The sequence below is a fragment of the Hyaena hyaena genome, unplaced genomic scaffold (assembly GCF_003009895.1).
Source record: "Hyaena hyaena isolate Hyena2069 unplaced genomic scaffold, ASM300989v1 scaffold_80, whole genome shotgun sequence".
Classification (NCBI taxonomy): Eukaryota; Metazoa; Chordata; class Mammalia; order Carnivora; family Hyaenidae; genus Hyaena; species Hyaena hyaena.
In genome coordinates, this window is record NW_024080712.1 from 2,911,316 (window position 1) to 2,928,761 (window position 17,446).

Genomic DNA, 17,446 nt, shown 5'->3' on the forward strand with positions numbered 1-17,446 from the left:
TGCACGTATAGGTGGATTAGGAAGAACTTAATGGAGGACCATGGGGGAGGAGAAGGGGAAAAATAGTTGGGGAGAGGGAGGGAGGCAAACCATGAGAGACTCTTGAAAGCCAAGAACAAACTGAGGGCAGATGGGGTGGGAAGAGGGGAAGGGGGGTGATGGGCATGGAGGAGGGCACTGGGGATGAGCACTGGGTGTTATATGGAAAATAACTTGACAATAAACTATGAAACAAACAAACAAAAAATCCCCCCTTTGGAAAGAGTCATTCTGAAACTTTCCTTGCTGTACCAGTGTAACTGCCATTTAAGTATTTCCAGTCCAGAGACACCTGGGTGGCTCAGTCGGTTAAGCGACTGACTGGATTTCAGTTCAGGCCATGATCTCATAGTTTGTGAGATGAAGCCCTACACGGGGCTCTGTGCTGACAGTGCAGAGCCTGCTTGGGATTCTTTCTCTCCTCTGCCACCCGTCCCCTACTCTCTCTGTCTCTCAAAAAAAAAAAAAAAAAAAAAAAAAAAATTCCCCAATCCAGTCACGCTTTCCCCACTACATGGTTTTCCTGAAAGTTTATCCTAACTTTAAGAATGTTCCAGAGTTTGGCACCAAAATTTCAATTGATTAAAGCAATGTTTTCACCCCTGGCTGTGCATCAGAAGCCTCAGTGCTCCCTCCAGGCCAATTAATTCAGGATCTCTAGAGACGGGTCTGGACACTGGTGTCAGGTTCTCCTGTGTGGCCAGTGTTGGGAGCCACTGTATTAAAGGAGTTGCCTGCTGCTCTCTTAGTAGAAGGGGGCGGGGGGGGGCATACCTAGGTCACACAGAGGGAGTTCATAAGCCTTGTAAGCACACCAATGCCTTAGAGGGCAGGCCGGAGCCAAAAACGGATGCCAGCTTTGGAGAACCTGAGCTCCACGCAGAAACGAGGCAGGAGCACATCCAAGAGGGGGAGGGGACCCCAGCCACACACACTGCCTTCTTGAGGAACCAGCCATGTTTCTGAAGTGAGCCAGATGCACAGAATTGTTCTGATATTAACAGACTCATGCAGCAGGAAGGAGAACTGGTTAAACTTTCCTACAGCACTGTCTTGCTTCTAGAGAAAAATCTGTATGATCTGTAATTCTTCAGGGAAGTCCTGTGTCCTCTGACCTCATTTAAACCACCATTAAATTGCTTCTTTGCGACTGACATTAAAAACAAAGATGGGGACATCCAGCTGGCTCAGTGGGCACAGCATGTGACTCTGGATCTTGGAGATCTCACATCGGGTGTGGAGTTTACTTTAAAAAGGAAAAAAAAAGGCAGTAAAGATGTTCAATGGCTATGTATTGACATTGATTTTTATATCAACCACTCCAGTCTTTGGGGCCAACCTCCCAGACGAAATTTTCAAGAAGGCTCTGGGTAAAGTTCAATGAACAAATACAACCTCAAATGGTACAACTGCAACTGTTTGTCAGGCTTGCTTTAGCTCGATGCCACAGGTGACACAGTAAGCAGGAGGCCAGGCATGACTCAGCTCTGATAATTAAAAACAATTACAATCTTCAGATGAGAATTTCTTTCAATCTTGCTATGGTCACTTGCTCTTTTTACATTTATATCATTTTTATGGCTTCTAGATATTTCCAAAACGTGAATCCAGCTGTTGACAAAGTATCAACAGAGCCCTTACATTCTTGAGGGATGTGAATCCTCAATGACAAATATTAAACAGACAAAAAATTATGTTTTCTCTGTTACATAAATAAAAAGTAACTGGGTAATGTAAGTAAGCTTCGGAGGCTCCATGCCTAAGAGAGAACAAGCAAACCCTGCTGCCCTCCTTGTCCTTAAAATTCAAGGTCGCAAGACCCTCAGTCTCTTATTTCTGTCATGCTCCCCCCAACCACCCAAACCATGTCCCCCACACGCCCTCACGCCAGCCTGGAGCTGAGCCTGCCTTCCATGCTGTCCCTGGGCTCCAGCCCTCAAATGTGACTCTCATCTCCCAAAATGGTGAATGCTCTTCTTAGGAGATGAGCTCGGGGCATCTGACATAGGTGTGGGCCAGGCCCCATCAGGCCACTCTGGTTCCTCTGCTCTCTCACCAGGCTCCTTTTCGTGCCTACCGGCCTCATAGCAAATGATATATACAGGTGTGTATGTGTCTGTGCACCACTACAGTAAGTGCAAGAAAATAGAGGACCTTTTCCTCTGCCCCCCCACAGCCTCCCTATCACCTCTACCCATTCCTAGTTTATGGTTGTGACAAAGAGTTAAAAGGAGCAAGCATATGAGCACAAACCAACCAGGACAGCTCACTCCAGTGCCGTGTATCAACCAACCAGCCATCGATCTCTGAGACCTCAAGATGCAATGACACATAATTCAAATTCTTACAGCCCCAGACACCAGGGTGTCATTTCCCCATCGTATGGAATGTGTAGGGCGGCATATGCAGGAAAAGAGTCCCCGAAACATCAGCATTAAGGATCACACTGTACACTTCCGATAGCATCACCTTGAAATGAGTGCCGGGATCAGGAGGGTGGCAGGAAAAGGAAGGATCACTCCAAAGAGAAGAAAGTAAGGTCCTTTCCTAGACTCACAGAACCTCGAGGCTGAAGGTTCTTATTGGAGTTTCGTGGCTCACAATGACCTCAAATTAGTGGTTATCCAACCTGTGAGTAATGCCTCCTGAAGCTGCCCATTCTATTTTCTGACTGTTAATAACCAGACACATCAAAATAAATCTCTAAACTGTCAGCTCCACAGAGCACGTATCTTAGCCTGTGTTGGGTTCATTGATACGTCTCAGGTGCCTAAACAATGCCAGGCACAGAGTGGTTAAATGAATGAGCGCCTCCCTGTGGCTTCCCATGATTCTGCTTCTACCCTGGAAAATCCACAAGAAGGTGCCTGGGTGGCTCAGTAGGTTAGATGTCCAGCTCTTGAGTTCAGCTCAGGTAGTGATCCCTGACAGCACGGAGCCTGCTTGGGATTCTCTCTCTCCCCCCCCCTCTCTCTCTGCCCCTCCCCCTCCCTCAAAATGAATAAATTAATTTAAAAAAAAAAGAAAATCCAAAAGGCAGCTATTTTTCTTCACCGTAACAGCCCAGCAAATATTTGAAGACAACTATCATGTTTGCCCCTTCTCAACCGCCACTGCAAATTTTTTTCTTTTCCAAGTTTAACATTTCTGTTCATTTAGAACCATTTCTTACAGGGTCATGCCAATGCCCCCTCCCCTCAACAAGATTTACTGGACACCTACTATACAGTCACCAGTGGGGAAGGGTGAGGCCCTCAAGGTATTCTAAGTAATATCTACTCCGTTCATCAGAAACTGACTCTGTCATCCATCCAAATTGTTCTAGTTTGTCCATGAGGACAATTATGAAAGACTGTGGCAATGGCTAGCATAACTCCAGGTGAACTGTGGCTACTAGTTTGCCCCAATAGAGCTACCTGGCTACCTCGACCACCAGGAGAAGGAGGAGAGGCGCAGGAAGAGGAGGGAGAGAAAAAAGAAATGAGGTTAGTCCAGCAATGCTTCATGACTTCATGCGCTGGTTCTCAACCTCGGCTTCACTTCGGAATCACTTAGGAAGTCTCCATAAACGATGCCTAGGACCCCATCTGAGAGATTCTGATTAAACTGGTCTGGGGTGTAGGCTGAGCACCAGGATTTTCCAAAGCTTCCTCCAAGTGGCTCTAATGTGTAGCCAGGGCTGAGGACCACTATATTCATGCAAACTCCTGGGAATCGACCCGTCTCTTTTAAAGGGCTCACAATCTTATTTTCATGCCTGTTCCAGAATACTGCATCTGGCCCTCCACCTTTTTTTGAAAGTGAAATTTTACTGGAACACAGCCATGCTCATTCATGTACATAGAGTCTGGCTACTTTCATGCTTCAACAGCAGAGGAGAGGACTTATGATGAAGACCATGTGGCCCACAAAACCTAAAATACTTACTATCTAGCCCTTTGGAGAAAAAGTCTGCAGACATCTGGCTTAAAGTCAAAATCAAATTCACACCAGCCTATAGTTTGGGGAATTCATAGCCTTTCTCTTTTGAAAGATCAAAGCTCTATTCTTTATTTGTTTGTTCTTAATATTTGGTACTTCCCACCTGTTATTCTCCTGGACCCACTCCTACTATCCATGATTTCTTGAGAGACTGGCAAGATTCTGGCTATATCATTTATCACAACTCTAAATATTAGAAGTAATAGATTTTATTCTGATGTATGAATGTATGTAGTAGAAAATCCTCCAAGATCGCCTTTGACCGCATTTAATAACTGTCATGTACAAGAGAGTATTGACCACAAGAGTGTGCCTTTTATAAGTGTTTACTCACACTTCGTATCTGAGCACCCCACACACTGTGGTGCAGCCTAGTGTCCTACTCGATCCTCTGAACCCACAAGCTATTAAAACCTAACATTACAGTATACGTAACACATAATACTTGATATATAATGTTTACTGTGTAATATATATTATGTGATATCTAATAGGCAAGTTATATCTGTGAGGCAGGTATCATTCCCGTCTCACTCTCTCTTAGGCATTTTGGATTCTGCCTTGCAGGTGTTTCTAAAGCTTATAATCACTGCTCCATGAGAAATGAGCCCTAAAATAAACATGTTTCACTGAAACTTTGGGCATGAAGAATATAAGGGAAGACACTGAGACTTGTAAGAATACCTACTCCCCCCAACTTTCCTTAGATTATTCCCATAGTGCACAACAATCTGGCTTTCTGATATCATTCAGTGTGGTCTTCTGGCAGTGTGGTCTGTGCATCTGTAATTATGTATCATTTTGGCATGTGTACTTCCACCCCAGGTGAATCAGAATTAGTGATATTTTTCTCTATCACCTGCACAGTTAATGTGGGCTTTCTTAGAGCCTTGTTTTCCGTGGGACTTTGGTAAGTCCTAGAATTTGCCACAGCCAGAGAAACTGCATCAGAGCACAGACATGCTTCAATCACAGACTTGCTCTGGTCCTAACAGCTTGCAAGTTCAGAGGACACAATGCTGTTGGCACCAGACTGCTGGCAGTCCTCAGAAATTAAATGTGTAATCATGCCTCCCGCATGAAAATCACTTTCGTTGCAGTCAATAAGCCTGTGAAGAAAATGGAATCATTAACTGGAATAGTGAAATCTGAAAAAGCATTTTAATGTATTTACTATATGAAATGCTTTCACCACTAGAAAGCCATTTGATTGAGGCAGAGTGAGGGGAAATTGCTGGGAATTTACAAAGGCTAAATGATCTTTAGCTACTCCTAAACCTTTCACTGGTTTGATTGGAATCAGAAGTAATGAATGGCTGTACAGTATACCCCACCACCAATACACACAATTTATTAATGTATACTTTGACAAGAAGATACAGGAACCCACTTGGATTACCTTAAAGACACAAATATTGAAAATCCCCAATGGCACATGCTCCTGATCCTGGAACGGCCAGGAAAACGCCTCTCAGCTCTGCTTCAGCTGAGCTGCCATCTTATTCCTCAGTGGTGGCTAGCCCTGCTTCCTGGGCCCTCAACTTGTGACAGTCTATACGTCACTGCTGATTTCTGGAAATCCACTTCAAATGGCTGCAAAGGGCTATTGTACTTTTAGTGTTGAGTGTGTAGCTTTTATGATCGAATTCTTTTCAAAAGCACTCTATCTGTGGAGGGTTTGTGCTTTATTTCTCTCAGACAAGATGTTTAATTAACCGGAAGACCTCAGTTTCACATGTAGTGGTACACCGAGAAATTATTGCTCTGATTCCACCCCTGAGCGGGGAAAATCATACTTTGTTCTCTCCCCTATCAGAATGTTCCATATCCCAGTAGAGAGGGGATTTGACCTCAACCCATCACCTCTGAAAAGAAAGCATCACATCTCAGTGCCCCACATCTCAGGTAAAAAATGGTTAAGGTGGGATCTGACACTGGCCGGACTGGTTCTAAAGCCCACATTATCTGCCCTTCACGATCACACGCTAGATCATGTTTTAAATGCAGTACCAAGGCTGCTTGCTAATTAAAATAAAGCTGGGGTAAATATTTTAAGAAAGCAATTTGTCACCTGATACATTCTGTTGGTCAAATTCAGAGTTAAACACGGTCACTATATGACCCAGCAATTCTACTCCTGGGTAGAATTCATTTCAAAAACTTTGAAAACATATGTTCACATAAAACCTCGTACATGAATGCTCACCGCAGCCTTATTCACAATAGCCAAACAATGGAAACAGCCCAAATGCCCATCACTGATGAATGGATAAACAAAAGGTGGCAGATCCACACAATGGAGTATTATTCAGCCACAAAAAGGAATGACATTCTGACATCGACTACAATGCGGATGAACTCTAAAAATACCATGCTGAGTGAAAGGAGACGGACACAAAAGACCACAAACATATGACTATATTTATATGAACTTTCCATAAAAGGTGAATCTATAGAGACAACAGGGAGGTTAGTGGCTGTCCAGAGCTGGGGAGATGAGAGTGGGAAATGTGACTGCTAACAGGCAGAGTTTCCTTTTGGGGTGATAAAATCTTCTGGATTGGACTGTGGTGATAGTTGCATAACCCTGTGAATATTCTAAAAACCACTGAATCATAAACTTCGAAACTCTGAATTTTCTGGTATGTGAACTATATCTCCAATTTTAAAAAGAAAGGAAGGAAAGTAGGGAGGGAGAGAGAAAGGGAATGAAGAAGGGAAGGAGGGAGGGAGGGAAAAGGGAGGGAGAAAGGAAACCCAGCACTAAGAGCTCGGTGCCTGGGTGGCTCAGCTGGTTAAGCATCAGACTTTGGCTCATGACATGAACTCACGATTCATGAGTTCGAGCCCCACGTCGGGCTCTGTGCTGACAGCTCAGAGCCTGGAACCTGCTTCAGATTCTGTGTCTCCCTCTCTCTCTCTCTGCCCCTTCCCTGCTCGTGCTCTGTCTCTCTCTGTCTCTCAACAATAAATAAATGTTAAAAAAAAAAGTTTTTAAAAATTTTTTAAAAATAGAGAAGACTCAAGGAAGAAACAAACCTGGAATGGAGCGGGGAGAGGGCTCCCTGGTGTTGGCATTCAGCCCTCACTAGGGAAGCACTCGATAGCAGAGAAGTTTGCCCGGTTGCCCTGGGCCAGAGCTGGTCTGTGAAACAAGCCAAGAGCCATGGCTGGGAGCTGCAGGTGGGAGCTGGCAAGCTGGAAATATCCCTCTGGCCAGCCACCAGGAGAGGGTGGTGGGAAGAAAAATGTTCCCTGTGGTGCCGATGAAATTTGCCCGGAAGCTGCCCTTAGAGGTACTGTTGAATTTGCTGGGAAGCTGGCAAGGGCGTTGGCCAGACTCTACAGAAAGCCACAAGGGTGACACCCACGGAGGTGCTGTTAAACTCACAGGGAAGCCAGCCAGGGTACCCAAGAAAGGTGTTGTTGGGCCCACCCAGCAGGGGCATCTGCAAAAGTTGCCATGAAACTGCCTGCAGGGGTACTACTGAAACGCACTGGGGGGAGCTTCACCAGCCCAATACCACAGGAAGAAGAAGCAAAACACACCGAAAGCAGGAAAAGAAGCCCCTTCCTCTGCCGGAGTTTCTCTGGCACCCTCTACCTATGAGACTTAACCTTGTGCCGGCTGGCAATGGAAAACCATTCCAGTTTCACGATCAGGGCAACAAAGAGCAGATCTGGAGCTGAAAGACAAGAAACTGATCATGGGAACAGATACTAACAGCTGTTCTTCCAAATAAAAAAGTCTGTGCTCAAATAAGTTTGGAAAACACTACTTACCATACCACCTGCATAATACACATTAGTGCTTTAGCAGCACTAAGACATCCCGTGGGAAAGAACCCCACTGAACTCTGCTCAAAGTCGTGTTTCTTACTTGATCGCAAAACCCTGTTCCTTCTGATAACGGACACCCCACAGCACACTCACTGGGAAACGGCTCTGGGCACAGTGCAGGGAGACCGGCATACAATAAACAGAAGAGAGAGGCAATGGTGTTGGAGAACAGCTTGTGTGCCTTCACTGAATCACATGGAGCCCGTCTGCTGTTTAAGGGACTCCTGTGCAACAGAATGCACACAAATGAAGTCATCTGGCTGGGCTCCTTCATGGCATTTCCATCATTTTATTTACTGCACACAAACCATAAGTTCTGCAGACAGTGTGGAAATACAGTTTATTTAGGTAACTAAAAATATCCCCTGAATGGCATTTGGCCATTGCTCCATTTCCCAACTCCTCCTGTTTGCCCAGTTCCAGCTTGAAATTACCCCTTGAGGATACAATGGGAAGAGGGTTGCATTTAAAAACCAGAATTGATAGTATTAGGGTCACGGGCCCTGGAATACCATCATCCTGCCTGGACAATCACTTCATTTACCCTTTTGGGGGGTTCCTGAGTAAACTAGAAGGACAAAAAGTAATGGATAAGAATCAAAACAGTGTTTTATTTTATGTCCACTGAAAGGGGAACAACGCAGCAAAGGAAAGGATGAGCGTAGGTGGGCTATGTGGGGAGAAAGTCCCTATATCATTCAGTCCTGGGTTCAAAATCCAGGTCTATCCCACATCTGAGCAATGTAGAGGAGGAAGAAATTATTTTCATCTCTCCTTCCAAATTCCCAGCTGGGACCCATGCAACTGAAAACAGATTAACAAGAGAAGCAACTTGAAGGCGATTAACATGCATACATCATGTACATATGGGAGATACCCTGGAAAACCTGAGTAACTCACAGAGTTGGCTTAGAATTCAGGTTTAAATACCATCTTCAGCTAAAGACAAAAGAAAGAAAAAGAGAGAGAGAGAGGTGTGAGGGAGGCCAGTTATGGGGAAGAAACCAGGAAAAGCAGAGTGAACAAGAGTAAGGTTTGTTATGCAGATTTAAGCCGGTGCCTTCTCCATTAATAAGGACATGTAAGTAGCAATCCAAGCTACCAGAAAGATTGAAACTACCAGAAAGATTCAAATTACCTATATAGAAAGTACAGAATTCCAGCCCTGTCTGCTCATGTGCTCTGGGGTAAGCCAGCTGGCATATTGTAAGCATGCCCACGGAAAGACCCATGTGGTCAGGAACTGAGGGAGGCCTCTGACCAATAGCCATGAATATCTCAGACCTCCTGACAACAGTCATGTGAGTGGGCCATCTTGGAATCAAATCCTCCAGCCTCAGAGGTCTTCAGCTGACTGCAACCCCAGGTGACAGCTTGGCTACAATCTCATGAGAGACCCTGAGCCAGAACCACTAACCAAACTACTCCCATATTACTGACCCGCAGAAACTACTTGATAATAACTTTTTGTTATTTTAAGTCACTAAATTTGGGGGTAATTTTTTACACAGCAATAGAGAACTAACAGAGATTCTCCAAATGTAAATCTCAATAAACCATTCTGAACTCTGGGATTCTATCTCATTTCTCCACCAAAAAAAAAAAAAAAAAGAAAAAAGAAAAAAGAAAACCTTGAATAAAATTCTCTGGTCATGATACCTGATGAAACCAGGATTGAGATCTCCAAATTCTATTATATCACAGCAACATTCCTTGCATTTATTCCCACGTTCATTCATTCAACAAATGTCCTCAAGCATTTAATATGTGCCTGGCAATGTTTTAAACCCTGAGGATATAGCAGCAAGCAAGACAGACAAAAATCTCTGCCCTCCTGGTCCTTACATACTAGTTAAGGAGAAAGAAACAACAATATATAGGACGTTAGGTAGTAATAAAAGCTAAGGAGGTAAAACAAAGCAATGACTGAGAGATCAATCGAACTTCACTTCTGGCTCTCAAAAGAGTTCTGGGCAGTCTCCCTCCATGGGGTGATTCAGAGACAGACTCCTTCCATCTTCTGGCTCTAGATTCCCAGAGTCTCAGAGTCCTCTGCAGATGCCTAGCAGATGAGGAAAGTGAGGGACAACAAGGCAGACCTGCTTCTCATTCATCTCCAACCAGGAGTGACATAGATACTTTCTATTCACAAACTATAGCAAAATGTTACATGGCCCCACCCAGATGCAAAGCAATCTGGGAAATGTAGCCCCAGCAAATAGCTCTATGCTATGAAGGGGAGTCAAATCATTGGTGGGCAGCAAATTTCCTCTGTTACAGCCTCACTGATCTATTCCAGCTCTGCCTGTCCTACTTGCTGAGACAGACTTAAGCTCAGGCACACTCATGCCAAGAGAGAAAAGTACATTCCACCTTGACATCTAAAATCCCATCACAGGAGCGCCTGGCTGGCTCAGTGGGTAGAGCATGCAACTCTTGATCTCAGGGTCATGAGTTCAAGCCCCATGCTAGGGGTAGAGATTACTAAAAAAGTAAGTAAATAAACCTTAAAAGTAAAGTAAGTCAATAAATAAGAATAAAATAGTAAAATTCCATCACAAGAAATTCAATCCTTTATCTGAGTCATTTCCCTATTTTGTAACAGCTTGCTAAAATTGCAGTCACCTGTAATAATGGCATATGGAGTTCTCCTCCAAGCCTTAGAGAAGCTTATCAGATTTTCTTTTTCATTCCCTGGGATAAGAAAAGCCAGTTTAGCTGGTAACTCCATGACTCTTAATGAGAGAATAAAAGGGAGGCAAAGTGGGCATGTGCTGACAACCACTCACAGCTTTGCCAAGAGAGAGTGGTCGGGTTCTCCGTCACAAACTCTACATTACTCTAAATATCATCTTACCTGCTTATCCACAGCTACTCTCCCAAGTCAAGGGAACATTTTACAAATGCACATTAGCTGCACACCGTCCTTCTCAAAGAGAAAAGAATGGCCCCACTTAATTGCACAAGTAGCTAATGTCAGGAGTAATAACTGAGATGAAAGTAGTTCATCAAAGCAAGCCAGGAAAGACGAGTCTATTTAAAAGCTAAATGGGGTTCTGAAAGGCAGACCCTGAAAAGAGTGATTTCAAGGCTGATTTTATTTTAATGCAAAGATCCACTTTTCCTTCTCACTCCCTATGATTATTTTATACAAATTGCATTACATCAGTCCCTTGGGAAATATAGGTGTAAGCTCCATTTCCACTTCCTAGGACTGAAAATGACTTCAGAGGAGCTAAATTGGAATTTTAAAATATTCTTTAAACATGCATATGTTCTGGAAGCAATAGATGCAAATGCAGAGACACACTTCCTTGGTTGACAGTTTCAGAGTCTCTAACATCAACCTGTAACCTTCTATGCTAAAGAAATTTGTTCACTCAAAACAATTTACCAACTTCCTCTTGGAAAGGCAAATTCTCAGCATATTTCAATAAAAGTGAATTAATTTGTTAGGCCACAAGAATAAAAAAAAACAAACCACCCTAGGTTTTTATTAGCAATCACATCTGTTTCAGTTCTGTCTTTGAAACTGAATGTGCAAAATGTCACTACACAGACAGAACGCTGCAGTCATTTTAACTCCAGAGACACTAATATACATGCTGGTCTTTATGTTTCTTTCTATGACATTAAAGTCAGACACTGTGTGAGGACATTACTCTCATCCTGAAGATGCTTCTTAAAGCCATGTGATGGCTGGTTCCTCATTGGAAACCAGTGGAAAGAAGCAGAATTTACCACCAGGAATATATCACTTTGGCATGAGGATTATTTTGAGCTAAAGGCAATCAAAACTCAGAAGATTCAGGAAAAATTCTTTATCTCCCTCTCAACTGACTAAATTTACATCAGAAAAGGGGTCTGTACCAGGAAGAGAGCTATTACCAGAGATATCTTTTTACTTAAGAAATGTATCAGGGGGCGCCTGGGTGGCTCAGTCGGTTAAGCGTCAGACTTCGGCTCAGGTCATGATCTCACGGTTCGTGGGTTCGAGCCCTGCATCGGTTGGGCTCTGTGCTGACAGCTAGCTCAGAGCCTGGAGCCTGCTTCAGATTCTGTATCTCCCTCTCTCTCTGACCCTCCCCTGCTCACGCTGTCTCTCTCTCTCAGAAATAAAAAACATTAAAAAAATGTTTTAAGTAAATAAATAAAAAAAAGAAACGTATCTGTGTAACTGGGCAGCCTTTGTTTCCCAATGTTCTCCTTCCCTTTCCTGTGAATGGCCTTTCTCCCCTTTGGATCCCCAGACATGTCTTCTTAGCTAAGGATGTCATATAAGACTCAACTGCCTGACTGCCTTTGGATCTCACATTTTTATGGGGCTTCTTTATGTATAAATCTAAATTTGTTTTCCTCCTGTTAATCTGTCAAATACTGACTTAATTATTAAAACAGCCAAAGAATCTAGAACAGAAGAAGGTAAATTTTTTCGACCCCTACACCCTTCCACCTTCTTTGGTCAGGACTGTGTTTATCATTGACAAAGTCTTCAAGAGGGGATGATCTCCAAAGAATGAGGCTGATTTTCTTGAGGTGGCTCCAGGACCATCTTTGAAGGTGTATTAGTTTTCTAGGGCTGTAGTTATCAAGTACCATAAACTTGGTGGCTTTAAACAACAGAAGTTTTATTCTCTTCCAGTTCTGAAGGCTAGAAGTACAAAATCAAGATGTTGGCAGGGCAACGCTCTCTCCAAAGTCTATAGAAGAGAATCCCTCCTTGCCTCTTCCAGGTTTGGGAAGCCTCAGGGGTTTCTTGGCTTATGGATGCATCACTCCAGTCTCTGCCTCCATTTTCACATGACCATCTTCTCCCTGTGTCTTGTCTGTCTTTACTTGATGTTTTTCCTCTTCTTATAAAGAAGACACTGGTCTTATTGGGTTATGGCCTGCCCTAATGACCTCATCTTTAAATTGATTCTATCTGCATTATATCCATACATTCTAGACGCTATTTCTCATATTCACAGGTACCAAGGGTTAAGACTTCAATCTATCTTTTGTGGGGGGGGGGGGGCACAATTCAACTAATAGAAAGTAACCCAGAGAAGGGATTCAAAGCAACGTTGCAAAGATCATAAAGCCCTCAAAGCTACTTTGCAAAGTAACATTTGCAAAGTCTGAAAGCAAGAATACAAATGAGGTTCACATTCCACAAGTCTACTGATATAGAGCTTACAAACCAAGCTATACCAATAGCCTAGCCCATACTCCCACCCAACACTCCACAGTCTGGGGGCCACCATTCCTCCAGACAGGCTAAAGTTGCTGAGGCTTCCTCCAGTAGCCAGCCCTACTGTCGGTGTGTCTAAATGACAGAATAGTTTTTGTGGGGTAGGACACAATGAAAGCCAGACCCAGGTCTGACTGGATCTGCCCCAAATCAACCAGGTCAAGTTCCCCAAGAAACCTGGGAAGGCACTTTATCAACTCAAGATTCTCAGGCAGTTCTAAGAACTTCTCAAAACTACACCCGCTGAGCAGAAGGGAAGGAGGGAACAGTTACCTGGTAATCCTTTTGCCTAATCATCCACTTAGGAGTGATTTAGGATGGTCAGCTTTCAACAAAAGCAGCCACTCTTTCTCTGGTTTCCTGGGGCAGAAGCAGTGTTTTCCTGACACACTCATCCACACATATACATTTACAGATTCTCAGCCTATCATCATCTTCCCTGGTCAAAGTGGTGAGATGTTGGGGGGGGGGGGGCGGGGGGAGTTGCTTTTTGGCCTGGAGGGCCTGGGTCAGCCAGTGTGTCTCTCGCCCATAATTCCCAATAACATAATTTATTTGTCATACTTCTTAAGATGATTTTAAAACGTTAAAAATTAATAAAATTTTTTAAACCCTAAAATTTTATGAGTTCAAAAAAATTCTGAAAGTCATTGCCTTTTATTATTTGTGATGTGCTGAGGTCCTCTAAGGTTAAGGGCCCAGAGCAGGAGCCTACCCCGCCCCGCCCCCCCCCCCCCACCGCCATTCCCTGGTCTAAGGGCAGCACTGATGCCAGGCCGTGATGCATTTGTTTAATAGAACTCACCTTCCATGATAGGCCCTGGAGGGAGGTACAATTCCTACAACAGTCCCCACTGTGGGGAAAAGGCAGCCCAACTCATCTCAGCACTAGGGGATGAGGTGGTTACTGAGGCCAAGTCTGATCCCACTCACCGAACCACCACTAGCCAATCCACCAGGCTCTTTAGAGCGAGATACCTGTTCCACTTGATTTCTGGGCACAGCAGCCCAGGTTGAAACACTTCAGTGGGGGCAGGAAAGTTCACAGAGCCAGCACAAAAAGGCATGAGCAGTTTTGAGATCCCAATATATAAAAGAGATCCAAGCTCAAAGTGACAAAACCAGGTTGAGCCGTATCCTACCTCACTTAGCCCTATGAACTAGCCAAGGCATTTAAACTCTCTGAGCCTCAATTTCCTCTTCTGTAAAATGGGAATAATAAATCATAATATCTATGCAGTGTACTTATACAGGGTTGCTCTCAGGATTGGATGTCCAAGTGTAAACTAGAAACACTAGGTTTATTAGAAACTACTGCTTCTGCCCATACATCATCCACTGTGTTTGCTGGGTAATGACATTTTGTGGCTGTCATTAAATAGACAGAACTTCCTCCAAAGAGTTAGAGGTGTTTTGTTTTTTTTTTTAATTTTTTAAACTTAATTTATTTTTGAGAGAGACAGAGACAGCTTGAGTTGGGGAGGGGCAAAGGGAGAGGGAGATAGAGAATCCCAAACAGGCTCTGCGTTGCCAGCATAGAGCCCTATGTGGGGCTCAAACTCACTAAACCATGAGATCACAACCTGAGCTAAAACGAAGAGCCAGACATCTAACCAACTGAGCCACCCAGGTGGTGCCCCAAAGAGTTAAGAGTTTTAGAATGGCTTACCCTCTGAGCCTAATAAATTCAAACTTATATGATAATAATAATATTGTTATAGAATCAATTAGTTAATAGTTTATATAAATACTAAAATAGTAATAAAACAATGGGGTGCCTGGGTGGCTCAGTTAGTTAAGTGCCCAACTTTGGTTCAGATCATGATCTCATGGTTTGTGCGTTTGAGCTCCACATCAGGCTCCACACTGACAGCAACATCAAGAAGCTCGCTTGGGATTCTCTCTCTCTACCTCTCTCTCTGCCCCTCCCATGCTCTCTCTCTCAAAATAAATCAATAAACTTTAATTAATAATAATAATAAAACAAGGACAAGTTTTATCTTCAGCATAGTGGGTAATGATTTATATGACATAAAGGGAGAAGTACTGTGAAAAATTCACAATATAAATGTAATACCTCTTCTATGCTGATGACTTCAGTTCAATTATCAGAGAGTTTTTCCTTTGAATTAAGCACTGCACCTCTTCTTATGTCCCACTTTAAAAGTCAATAACCTTAAAAAGAATAGGGGCGCCTGGGTGGCTCAGTCGGTTAAACGTCCAACTTTGGCTCAGGTCATGATCTCACGGTTCATGGATTTGAGCCCCGCATCGGGCTCTGTGCTGACAGCTAGCTCAGAGCCTGGAGCCTGTTTCAGGTTCTGTGTCTCCCTCTCTCTCTGACCCTCCCCTGCTCACACTATCTTTCTCTCTCTCTCTCTCTCTCTCTCAGAAACAAATAAAACATTAAAAAATAATAATAATAATAATAAATAACCTTAAAAAGAATAATGTATAAACTTAGTAACATGTCGATACAAACATACTTATCATACAGTACTTTGACAAGCCCAAAAGGCCTCTAGACCCAGGAAAGGAGTAGGAAGTTGGAGAAATGAGTTCAGGAACAGAAAGCAAGATGGTGGGTGAGGTTAAAAGATAAACCAAAGGCAAACTGAAAGTCCCTTCCAAGGTAATTCCTACCAACCTCAGATTTCACAACCTTATAACCTAGCCCAGTCTCAGGACCAAAAAAACAAAACAAAACAAAACAAAACAAAAAAACTTGCAAACACCCATCTCCTAGCATACAGATATTAAGATTAAAGGAGAAATGAAAAAATACGATATAAATAGGTAACTCTTAAAAAGTAGACATCACAATGTGAGCACTGTGATTTTCAGAAGGCTAATAATTTCTCACAAAGAAATCGAGACATCTTCTTAAAGTTTATCTGAAAGAAAAGCTTTTCCAGTTATAACAATCTTACAAACTAGCAAGGCTGAAAAGGTTTTCCAGCTTTGTTAGTGGAAACTGATCTGTCGTTAAGTGGCACAGGCCATGTCCTCTCCCATCTCACATCACTCCAGAACAAGCAGAAAAAACGAATCTGTACCTGATAACTTCTAAAAACATAAAGAAAATCAAAAGAAAGAAATGTCAGAGTAGTTGCCAGGAGTCCTTTACAGAGTAGTTCTTCTTAGAGATGGCAAACAGGAAGAAAGTTACCACCACTTGACAAGCATTGGCTTAGATCAGCCACAAATGAAATTCCTGCTCCTCCTGAAAGGTACGTATCACCTGTAGTGCCCTCAGCCACATAACTAGTCTATGGAAGACTGACTGCACCAATTCTCCACCTGCCTCTGTCTCCATGACTTTGCCATGTCATTCTGTCATTCATCTCACTAAAGACGCAGAGTCTATATCCTCACCCCTTCAGTCTGATGTCACCCATGCACTTTGTCCAGTAGGTGAGGCCTAGACCACAAGAGGCCTTGCACGTCCCCACCTGCTCTCTCACATACCTCTCGTGAAAGACACAGTCAAAGTGGCTGAGGTCAGCCTAAATCAGCCAATAGCCAGACGAACCCCAGATAAAAGAGCAAGCCCACCAAAGACTGTCAGACACATGAGTGAGCCAAGCCACAATCAGGCAAGACCAGCCTATAGGAACCTACAGCAGCCAAGCCCCAGATGCGTGAGCCCAGCAGAGAGCACAGGGCCACCTAGCTAACCACCCACATGTGCCAGCAATAGATCGTATTGTTATTTAAGACTAAGGCTTTGTGCTGGTTTATCATGCAGCTTTACTGGGGCAATAGATAACTGGTATCAAGTTCGAGTTTTTGGGCTCTGCTCTTGTGCTTGGAGTATCCAGAAAGGCAAAGACAGCTTTATGATACCTGACTACTCAGCAGTTTTGTGGGGCAGCCAACCAATTCACTTCTTGTAGCATTTTCCCTTTGTTCCCAAAAGGATGCAAAAATATGGGTAACTCTGTGGTCACCTTCCTTGGCATCTTCCATCAGTAGACCACTCCTGACCACATGAAATCATGAAGATACTGAAAGAAAAAGGAAAGCATATGCCTATTAAAGATACTTGACAGTAGCAGAGGATGGTCTATGTAAACATTTATAATAAAACACGCACATATGCATGGAAAAGAACCGCAAAGGTTACATACTGAGGGTCCAAAAAGGTTTTTTTTCCTACGAGGATAGGAGAGATTATGGGTTAATGTTCTTTTGCTTGTCCATGATACCTGACTTTCCTGAACTGAACATGAATTTGTTCATTTAATTTTAAAAAGAAAGAAACATAAACCATGAAAGAAACAATACAACTTTCAAGGAAAAAAAGAGCAAATATTTAAGTTTCTTTTCAGGGGCTGAGCAGGTTACTATCAT

General features: G+C 43.2%; 1 long non-coding RNA gene across 1 annotated transcript in view; it reads right to left on the reverse strand.

Moving 5' to 3' along the window:
• The window catches only part of LOC120232927, a 27,722-nt gene extending 10,634 nt beyond the window's left edge, over positions 1-17,088 (reverse strand). Inside the window, exon 1 of the long non-coding RNA XR_005528678.1 lies at positions 16,940-17,088. This is a non-coding gene — a long non-coding RNA (uncharacterized LOC120232927). The remainder of the gene's footprint in view (positions 1-16,939) is intronic.
• Between the last annotated feature and the right edge of the window lie 358 nt (positions 17,089-17,446).